The sequence below is a fragment of the Adiantum capillus-veneris genome, chromosome 21, assembly GCF_014529385.1.
Source record: "Adiantum capillus-veneris isolate H3 chromosome 21, ASM1452938v2, whole genome shotgun sequence".
In the NCBI taxonomy this organism is placed as follows: Eukaryota; Viridiplantae; Streptophyta; class Polypodiopsida; order Polypodiales; family Pteridaceae; genus Adiantum; species Adiantum capillus-veneris.
This window is the reverse complement of record NC_140951.1, coordinates 85907391-85917808: the sequence shown is the minus strand read 5'-3', so window position 1 is coordinate 85917808 and position 10418 is coordinate 85907391. Positions and strand designations below refer to the sequence as shown.

Sequence of the window (10418 nt, the reverse complement as noted above, 5' to 3'; positions counted from 1 at the left end):
GCAACGGATGTGAGAATAAGCAAACTCATAGAGAAACTAATTGGCCCTACACTACATCCACATGGCTTTCCATAGAGTAACACACTCATGTCATTCTCTAAGCATTTTTTCTTTCCGCATAGTGTGGACATCAATAACATGTGGAATATCGTGTTGAAGCTTGCCTTCAACATCTTTCAAACTAAATTTTCTTGTTTGTTTTAGTGTGATGGTGGTAGATAGCAGGGATCTTCATTGCCCTTTATGGAATGCTTGACAAGTTTATAATTTCTTATTGTATATTTACATACTAGCTCCTACCTTGGTTGTAATCCTATGGCATCTAATGTTTAATGAAACAATGGTGAGGTGTTTCTATCTTTGTATTATTCTCCTCCCCTTGTTAAACTATTATCATGTCCAATTCTCTCTCTCTCTCTCTCTCTCTCTCTCTCTCTCTCTCTCACACACACACACACACACACACACACACACACACACACACACACACACACACACACACATGTCAATTTCATCTATAGCTTACTATTCTGAGAATGGATATTTGCTGATATTTAACACTACATGGATGGTAGATATAAGTTAAAAAAGATTTAAGTAGGACATGGATAACAATTGATAGGTTTGTTGACACATGTAATACATATTCAAGGCTAACAAATTTGTTGTTTTGTTTATATGGATGCAGATGAGGACTCTATCTTTACTTAGAATCTTTTTGGCTAAGCTGTTGTCCATCACTGTTGAACCTGACCTCTTTCACTTCAGAATAAGCTGTTCATGACTATCTTATGTGCAAAACACTAGAATGATACCTCATTCTCACTATGATGTACAAAAATGAATAAAAGACTGAGTTGTTTTTGTGCTAATCTTTGTACTTTGTCTAAAGCAATTGTCTTTTGAATTGTTATGTTCTTTTGTGTATAAGGATACGTCTAAAAACAACAAAACACACACACACACACACACACACATGCATGCACGCACGCACGCACGAACACACTGAACCCATGTAACTCCAACCATAGACCTTCCAATGGAAAAGACCTTCCAAAACTTGGAGGCCCAGCACTACCCCATGGTCGAGCCAAAATCTCCATTCATTTGAGTCTTCAATGTAACTACAAGTTGTGAATAAGTTTCAACCAAGATAATGCTCCATCATTGTTTTCAACTAGTTGTTGAGTGCATTTCTATTGTGTGGAAGGTGGCCGCGAAAATCTCCCTCCCTTTGAATCTTCATTGCCGATGCATGTTGTCCTTAAGCTTCCAATGATAAAATGCTCTCTCATTCTTCTCAATTGGTTGTCAAATGTGTTTCTACTATTTTGAGGGAAGTTGTAGTCTAAGCATGCCAAGATCACTCTCCCGTCGAGTCTTCACCACATTTGCAAGTTTTCTTTAAGCATGCTCCCTCATTGTTCCTAAGTGCAGGGGTCGTTTCTAGTGTGTGGAAGGTGGTTGGACCAACCACCTAGTCTATATGAAAAAGTAGAGACAATACTTTTGGTAGAATGAATCTTCCTCTAAGAACCTTTGTAGTGTGAGTTAGACCTTACCTTCAAAGGAAAATAACAATGCCTTTAAAGGGCCCTTTCTAGGGAGACAACCTCATCAGTGCTATCTCTTTCTTGCATTTGCAATCTGGAAGGTGAGGGTGATTCAACCAAGCAAGATGTTTCCCCTTTATGGATTGTTTCTAGTCGCTTGGGTTGTTAGATGAACACTGAAAGGTGAGTAGATGTAATTGCTCGCCCACATTGCAAGACAAAAATTACTTGAGTATAGTTGGTCTATGGGAAAGGTTTGCTTCAACTTAGCCTAGAGCTCGTTAAAATCCAAACTAGTTGATTTCAACTTGGTGAAAGGAAGAAATACCGATTAAAATACATGACAATAGTTAACAAATTCTACAATCTTGCATTTCTTTTACTAGTAGTTTTGGTTCATATCTTAATAGGAAGGAAGCATGGTTGTTTAGGAAACAAGACTTTCTCGTACGTTGCTTCCCATTTGTTACTGTTAATGAGCAACATCTCATGCAAGGGTGCAAAGTTTCCTCTTAGTGCAATAGCCAACTGGCTCTTCATTTTTTTTGGAGCATTTGGCCTAAGCAATGAGGTCAATTTAACCTTTTGGTTACAAGAAGTAATGGAGGGTAGGAGCCTGCACGTCCTCGTCACTAATTAACACCTCCATGGGAGGTGGGATCAATGGCCCACATTAGGCGTTGCGAGGCAGGAGCAATCTGGGCAGTCGGATCACATTTTTGAACTAAGTGTTTGTGAACTTGATTTAAACAGGGTGTGAACTTAGTGTGCAATACACCAAAATTGGTGTGAACTTGGGAGGGAATGTGCACCACACTAAGCGTAGATTCATGCGTGACGATTGGAACTGTAAACTTAACACACACATTCCTTTCAACAAGTACGTGATAGCTTAGCGATTAGAGTCAAATTCAAGGGTGAATAGTGCATGGGTTCAAGCCCCAAATTCTAGACCCTTGAGAATCTTTTGAATTTCCTAAAGAATCCAACGATCATGGATCAACGAGTGATCGTGAGTAGTCGATTCCATATGCCAAAGAGAGGTCGATTCCATCTGCCAAAGAGAGGTGTCAATTAGTGACATAGCCTGTAGCCATTAAAAAGATCAAAGCAACCTGAGAGAAAAGGGGAGTTGGGGGAAATTCTACAGCGTGGGGAAATAGAAAAGGGTTGAAGGGTCCGAAAGTGGAAAATGCCAAGTGTGCCAATGAGAGCTGGAAGCTTGAGAACTAGAAGGTTCAACGCTCAAACCAAATAGCGAGTACGGCAGAAGGCGGGGTTCGTGCAAAATCAATTTCACGATTGACCACATTGCAAGATTATCAAGAGAGGTATGTATGCGAAGATTCTCAATGATGAGAAATGACAAGCACCCGCAACAGTTTTCAACTTTTGTGAGGGAGAGAGACACACCCACAGTCCCCCCCACACAACTGGTTCTTCTCTTCCTACACATAACTGGTTTATGGAATGCACCCACAAGCAAATTTGTGTGTGTGTGAGAGAGAGAGAGAGTTATAGTTGAAACAGAGCTTTGCGAGAGAGACACGCACATAGCACAGAGTTGGTTTGGGGAGAGAGAGTGAGAGAGAGAGAGAGAGACCGAGAGAGACCCACCTTTACATACATGCTCACACGCACGTTATTCTTTTTTTTGGGTTCTGTAGTATCCTTCTCAAGTGCAAAAGAGGCAAAGCAAAGCTAGAAAATGATCTGGATAATGTGGGTCACTTCTTTCAGCGATCCATGGTGTGCCATCCTCATGGTTTTCTTAGTTGCTCTGTTTGGATAAGAGGAATATTTGAGGTATCTTGTTTCAAGGATTTGAAATCTCTCGGTTACTCATTTATTGAACAGTGCTGCTGAAAAGGGTATCGAGGTCCACCATCATCAGCTCTTTGTTGCAAACACCTTCTTCCTCTCTTGGTGCTCTTCTTTCTTTCAATAAGGGACTTTGCAGAGTATATCTGGTGAGTAGCTTCTCTTTGTTACTTTGCACACTGTGTCGAGATGCTACATGACCATTGCGCACCTCTCTCTTCATGCGCACATGTGTAGGAGAGAGCGCGTGCGTGCGCACGCTCACACTGAGTTGGAATATAGTGTCTTACTTAGCAGTTTTCTTAAACTATGAGCCGCAATGTAGTTGCAATTTTGTACCACTATGTGTTGATGTATGTGCATATGGTTTTGGGAGGGACTTGGTAAACATGTCATGGATTTTCAATTGCAAACGTGTACTATCTTGCTTTAGAACCATGTATTTCTTTTAAATTTCTTTGTCCAACGTAAAAAAAGAAAGATTGCTCCCACATGGTGCAATACAAAACAAAGTAATAGCTAAACTTCTTGTTTGAAGAGAGGCAAGGGTGTGATTACTTGGCTTTCGTTTTAAAAAAAATCACTTAAAAATGTCATGAAGATGGCATTTGGCTGTTGCATGATCGTAAATCGTGCCAACATAAATTGGGCTGTGTATAATGAATGAGTTTAGTGCGAACGAGAGGTTCGATTCAAGTCCCCCATGGCACTTTGAGTGTTACATTGGCAGGGCCCTTCTCTTTTTTACAAGAATCACACAAAGAGTATCCATAATATCCTATTGTGATCTCCTCATGTATCCGAGCATGTACTATACTTCGTGGTGATTGGAGATGCCCAAGCATGGCTTTTGTCTAATGGTATGTGGCTTTGACACATGATATCATTTTGAAGGGGGAATTTACACCATATGGTATATGGTTATGATACATGTGGAATGGAGATTTGTAAACGTGCTTGTAGGCCCCTTGTTGTGTATGAGTATTCTCTCAGTTTCGGGGCACAAGTTGCAATGCTGAGTGTCGTCGCTGGTGTCTCCTTTTTGCAGGGAGCTATAGTCACTTCCCCATCGGTAAGTTTGCTGCTATAAGTTTATGAAAGCACCCATCTAACGGGAATAGGTTGTACTAGGGATTATACTTTTATGCTTTGTAGAAGCAAATTGTCTTGTTTAGGAGAGCTACCTAGTATTTTGCCTTCAAACCTTGCCCTTGAAGGAGCAAACATAATCTGTAAAATATTTTGACGGTTTTGAATTTATCATAGTTGAAAAGGCCAAGAAAGATGTTTTTTCCAACAAAGTTATCGTTTTCGTCCATGTATTCTTGGGCTATCCGTTCCTATCTAGAGATGTTATGTCACTTTTCATGTTTATGTATGGGATCAAATAGAAATTCGCGAGTTGTGTCTTGCAGTGAATTGAGGTTTTAAATAGATACAAGAATCATGAAGGGGGTGGCTTTACAACACTTTCTTGGATACCTCTACATCACAGGAGCCTCCATGTACATACTTGGAGCCATGATAGAAACAGAGTGCTTGGACCTTGATTTTCATGTAAAGTGTAGCAAACGCTGTCGTATTAGACAAACACGATCTCATACTTGGTTCCTTCCACTTAGAGAATGTTCTTTACCCTTATGGAGTTGACTGAGTTGGAGATCTAGGGTTGAGGTGTGTTAAGGGAGAGTGAGAGACAAAAGAAGTGAATAGCACCGTGATGGCTTCTCAAGCAACCCAAAGAGAGCCCCCAATCCATTTGAGAGTGGTATGTTTCGTAAATTAGATCCTATTCTAGTAGTTTGAAAACTTCGTCTATGACTTTGGAGATCAAGGCTGGCAACAAATTTGGGTGAACGTTGTTAACAAAAAAGAGTTGATACTCAGAAAATCCTTGGCTGAAGGTTGCACTCCAGGTGGCTCGATGCCAAAACTGTTTGGATGCTGGTTTTTAGCATTGCGGAGGGGTGGTGGCTGGTTTTGTGCCCACCCGTGAGTGCATCATGTGCATCGTGCAATATGGATTGCTTAAGAGAAGGTAACACAAAGGTGACAACGACAATTACAAGAGACCATCACGGATGAGATAGTTGTTTGGCCCTTGTGTGACAAGAGCTTGCTACCATTGCTTACCAAACTCGGAATTTGCATATTGATTTTTCATGCTGTCAAAAGATGTTAGATTTACACCACTATATTGCTTCACACAGGTCTAGGGCACTTCATTGTACGGCTAGTGTCTTCGGGTTGGCCACCCATAGTCTAGGTTGTACCTTGTCCGACTGCCCGAGTTGGGGGCCGGCCGCTGACTTGAGCTGGGCGCCCAACTTGGGCACTCCTATATATGGGGCGAGGGGAGTACCCATTTCATAGATAGACTGACATTGTATTGATACGTCTATCATGCTTTGGTAGTCAGGGGGGCTGATCGCCCCCTCTTCCCACACCAGCTTCTCTCTCTCTCTCTCTCTCTCTCTCTCTCTCTCTCTCTCTCTCTCTCTCTCGCGCTTCCGCACACGCGCACTCTCACATGGTATCAACAGCGAGCTTTCATGGTCTTGAGACAAGGTGCATCATCATTTGCATCAGGTTCTTCTCCCAGGAGTCAAAACAGCCAGCCGTCATAGCCTGAAGGGGTGGTGCCATCTTCTGGACAGCATCCATCGGGAAGGCATGCTCAGCCACCTTCGTTTTTGCTTCTTCCACTGGCGATCATTTACAGCCAGCGCTGGCCTTCCTAGGCCTTTTCGTCGCGGAAAACCCCCTCCCTACCACCTGCATTTTTCAGCCAGCACCTGCCTTTTTGGCAGAACTGCGTTTTCAGGGCTGATGTACCTGCGTTTTTGCAGATGAGTGGGAGCCCTAGCCTTGGCCCATCTTGGATCTTGCCTTCCTATACCCGGCTTGGCATCCAGTGCCTTGCCGGCCCTGATCCTCTTCGTTTCCATCAGATTACAACCATATATACTTTCTGTTTTCTCTGTCTTCAGCCTATCAGAGGTCGTGACTTTGATTCACCACCCTTCCCAGACTCTCTTCACCGCTCCGGACCATGCCGGGAGCGTATGAGCATGTTGATAATCGCTGGACAGCAGCGTTTCATCACCTTGCAGTTGTGTTTTTGGGTGGACAACGGCCTCTTGGCTTGAGTTGTTTACAGAGGATGAGGTTACCTCCTGCGAGGACACCATCTGGTGGTGGTCCATGCGGTTTCTCAGTGATTGCTGCAGTATACGGTATCGTCAACACTGGCTTGATCATACATGGGTGTACGATCCTTGGGAGATCCATTCATTCCAGCCATCATTCGCGGTTGCGCACTCCAGAGGCGGTGGTGACTTGTGATTTGCTATGGACATACCTTTGCACTCATCAAAGGAGTTCACACGAGATATGTCCACCTTGACACGTCAGATCACTTGCTTACACAGGAGCACCTACATGGATCACTTTTTGGACAGGTTAATTGCTTGGATCTACAGATTGGTGTGGGACTTTAGTTCTTTAGACTTTCTTGGAAATATTACCTGCAAGATGTGAGAGATCATGCATCATCATGCGACTACATCCGGAGTCACTCGGAGCTTGGCTTGGATGGTAGTGTAGTTTCTCTTCTACACTCTTGATCATTTGGATTGCTACTTCAAAGTTGCTTACACTCACCCTCGGTAACCTTACAACAGACTTATTCCCTGACTTGGGCAATAGGCCACTCCTTGCTCATTCACATTGAGAGCTACATCGAGTCGCGGTTTGGCGGTGGCATTGGCGCGGACTCTGGAGTTTGTTTTGGTTGACGCTGGGGGGATGGGAGGCAGGAGATACAAGCAAGATGGCGTAGACAGATTGGTGCGGCCTTTCCTCTTCTTAGAGATTATTCACAACGCAGATTGCTCAATCTGGCTTCCCTACTTCTACAAGATGATTACGGTGCAGATAGCTTGGTCTGACCACACCTCTTCTCAAAGGCCCTTCACGGTGCAGATTGTTGAGACTGGCTTTCCCCTCACCTTGGATTACCCTACCTAATAACCTATTGACTAGACACCATCCGATGGTGGTCCGTGCGGTCTCCCGGTGATTGTTGCAGCTTACGGTAGCTTCTACAGTGCAGACTGTTTAGTTTGGCTCTCTTTGTTTTGGAGGACGTTTACGACGTAGATTGCTACATCTTGCCTTCTTGGAGTTTTTAATAGCTTAGCCACTGGCCGGCCACCTTGGGTTGCAGGTTCATGCATTGACAGGCTTCTGGTCATACTCATGACGGTTCTTGTGCTTCCCCATTTTCTCTAGACGGTTTGACTATAGACACCACAGATCCTATTGGACAGGACACTTGCAGGTCTATTGGCACTTATTTTACGACAAGGAGTTGTTTTCACGCTTAGTTCGGGATCTTCTCGCAGTATCTTCACCTTGTATCGACGGAGTACAACAGTTTACACTTTACCATGGAGATCTTTCGGAGTTTGGGACTCCCCAGACTGCTACTACACTCATGGAGTATCCTTCAGTGGACATTGCACCAGACATCTTCATCATTTGCCTCACATCTTCGGCTTCACGCGGTATGTTGAGCATCAGGTGCTGAGAGGGGGTGTTAGATTTACACCACTCTGTTGCTTCACACAGGTCTAGGGCACTTCCTTGTACGGCTAGTGTCTTTGGGTTGGCCACCCATAGTCTCGGTTGTACCTTGTACGACCGCCTGAGTTTGGGGCCGGCCACCCACTTGAGCTGTGCGCCCACCTTGGGCACTCCTATATATGGGGCCAGGGGGTGTCACAAATTGATGATGTGGCATGACCACCCGTGGATAGTCAGGCTGTTGACGTGGCATTGTACGGCCAGACTGACGTGGCAGCGGTATGGACAGGCTGACGTTGCACGCTGTACAGATTTTCGAAAATCACGCTGATTGATTGACGTGGCACAACGTACGGATTTCCCACTTTTTGTGTTGACATGCTGACGTGGCCATGCGTACGGATTTTCGCTTTTTACGTTGGCTGTTTTTGTTGGTAGATTTGAGAGCTAATTGCTTTTGGGAACCAAGAGCTTTTGAGTTTTTGCTTTTGGGGGCTCTGCTTTTAGCATCCCTATGTAAGAATAAAAGGGACCCAAGGGCCTTACTTCTCAGGCCATCTAGACGCAGAGTCTGAGAGCTGAGGACCCACGGAAGTTGTACTTTGCTCAAAGATTAATTAAAAAAAAAAAACCAAAAGGGCACTAGTCTTTGGGGCCAATCTCTCTTGGCACGGGTCGATTCAATAAATTGTGAAGTGTTTTAAGTGAATATCTCTTGTGTTGCGATAGAACCTAGACTTGGGGTGCCCAAGTTTGTTATAGTGGTATCAAAGCACGACCGATTTCTCTTCTACCGGGAAATCAGATCCTTCTTCTCCCGGCACCTATGGATTCCGAAAAAAATCAGACGACTCCATCTACCACCTCTGAAGCGGGAGGCAGTACGAGAAATTCAAGCGGATTATCGGGAGAATGAGTACGGGCCACCTCCTCCCTTGCAGTATAAACTCATGGAGATGCAACGTCAACAGCAGGTTGATGAGTGCGCAAAGCAGATGCTTTAGTTTGCCAAGGATCCTCAATATGCCAAATTTTTGACATGGCACCCGATGGATGCAGTGCATACTTTTTGGCAGAAAGCCATTGAGACACCAATCAAACCGGCAATCAAGAAACCTCCTACTCTGAGGATGTTCTCTGAAAAAGAACTCCATGATGTTGTCGAGACCCGAATCAATTAACTTCTAGACATGAAGAAGTCATTGAAAAAGCAATTGAAGAAGCGCAACAAGGGGACTGACTACCTCGGTTACTTGGGCCATCAATCTTCTTTTGCAACTGCTCAAAAACAGAAGAAGCATGTGCGTTTTGAAGGACTACCTAGTTCTTCTTCCTACATTTTTTCTAGCTCTTCCTCTGCTGACTCGAGCGAGGAGGACAAGAAGGGCAAGAAGCGAAGCAAGAAACAAAGTTTTGGAAAGAACAAGAAAAAGGCAAAGAAGATCAAATTCCGACTAGTTTCTGACAGTTCTACGGAGGAGTCATCCTCTGAGAGTTCGGACTCTAACGATCACATGTTTTATGCAAAGAAGAAACACTTTTACAGAGCCAATTAGTACACTTTCTTCAAAGACAAAAACAAAGAGACAAAGGAATTTAAAGAGGGTGGACAATTAGTGAAATTTGAATCCTTTTCCGGATTCCGAGATGCTCCGCAGGCTTTGGCTTTCATTCAGCAGTTTGATATAGCCTTCTTTGGAGGACACTACTCAGAGCTCTTCAAGATTAGGAGGGCAGCATCGTTTTTGAAGGGAAATGCACGAACATGGTGGTCCACACTTAATCTCAGGAAAGAAACCCTGACCAAGTGGTTAAAGTTCAAACGGCTCTTTATTTCTTCTTGGTTGACCCAACATAACGAACGAGATGTGAGAACCGCTTTGAACCATCTTTGGATGACCAAGGGTGACACTTTAGACGCATATTGTTAAAGATTTTGGGATTCTTTTCTACCGACTTCTTTGTTTAAGGTCACTTTCAAAGGACAGATTGAGCGGTTTTGCTGCAGACTCCCTAAAAAGATCCGAGATTACTGCCTTGAGCAAAATCCGAGTCTATACAACAACTGATGGGACATGCAAAGAGGGGTCTCAATACATTTGGGTAACTTGACCTACCCCACTGATGAAGTTTTGACACAAAGGACCGGATAGAACTCGACAAACGACAATAGCAAGAAGAAGAACTCCTAGAAAAAGAAGGATGCACGACTCCAATTGACTGCAGAACAGATAGCAGACTATTTCAAAGAGGGGAAGTGTTTTGGTTGCAGGGAACAAGGGCACATCTCCGCAAAGTGCCCCAAAAAGGCACAACGAGGACAAACTGAAGAAAGGCCTGAGAGTTCTAGAGCAACAGAAGAACGTGGCAGAAAAGGCAAGATGAAAGCAGGATTGGTACCAGATTGCATGGGAACCGACCCAAGCCAGATGGATGAAACTACGAAACTTTGTCGTG

At 43.9% G+C, this 10418-nt stretch overlaps 1 protein-coding gene across 3 annotated transcripts in view; it reads left to right on the top strand.

Moving 5' to 3' along the window:
* Positions 1-2747: 2747 nt before the first annotated feature.
* The window catches only part of LOC147431282 (uncharacterized), a 73426-nt gene continuing 65755 nt past the window's right edge, over positions 2748-10418 (top strand). The window contains exons 1-3 of one of the 3 annotated variants that reach the window (XM_086493889.1): positions 2748-2884; positions 3221-3302; positions 3411-3523. The gene's annotated coding sequence lies outside the window, so the exon portion shown is untranslated. The other 2 variants (XM_086493890.1, XM_086493891.1) reach the window with 2 other exon arrangements.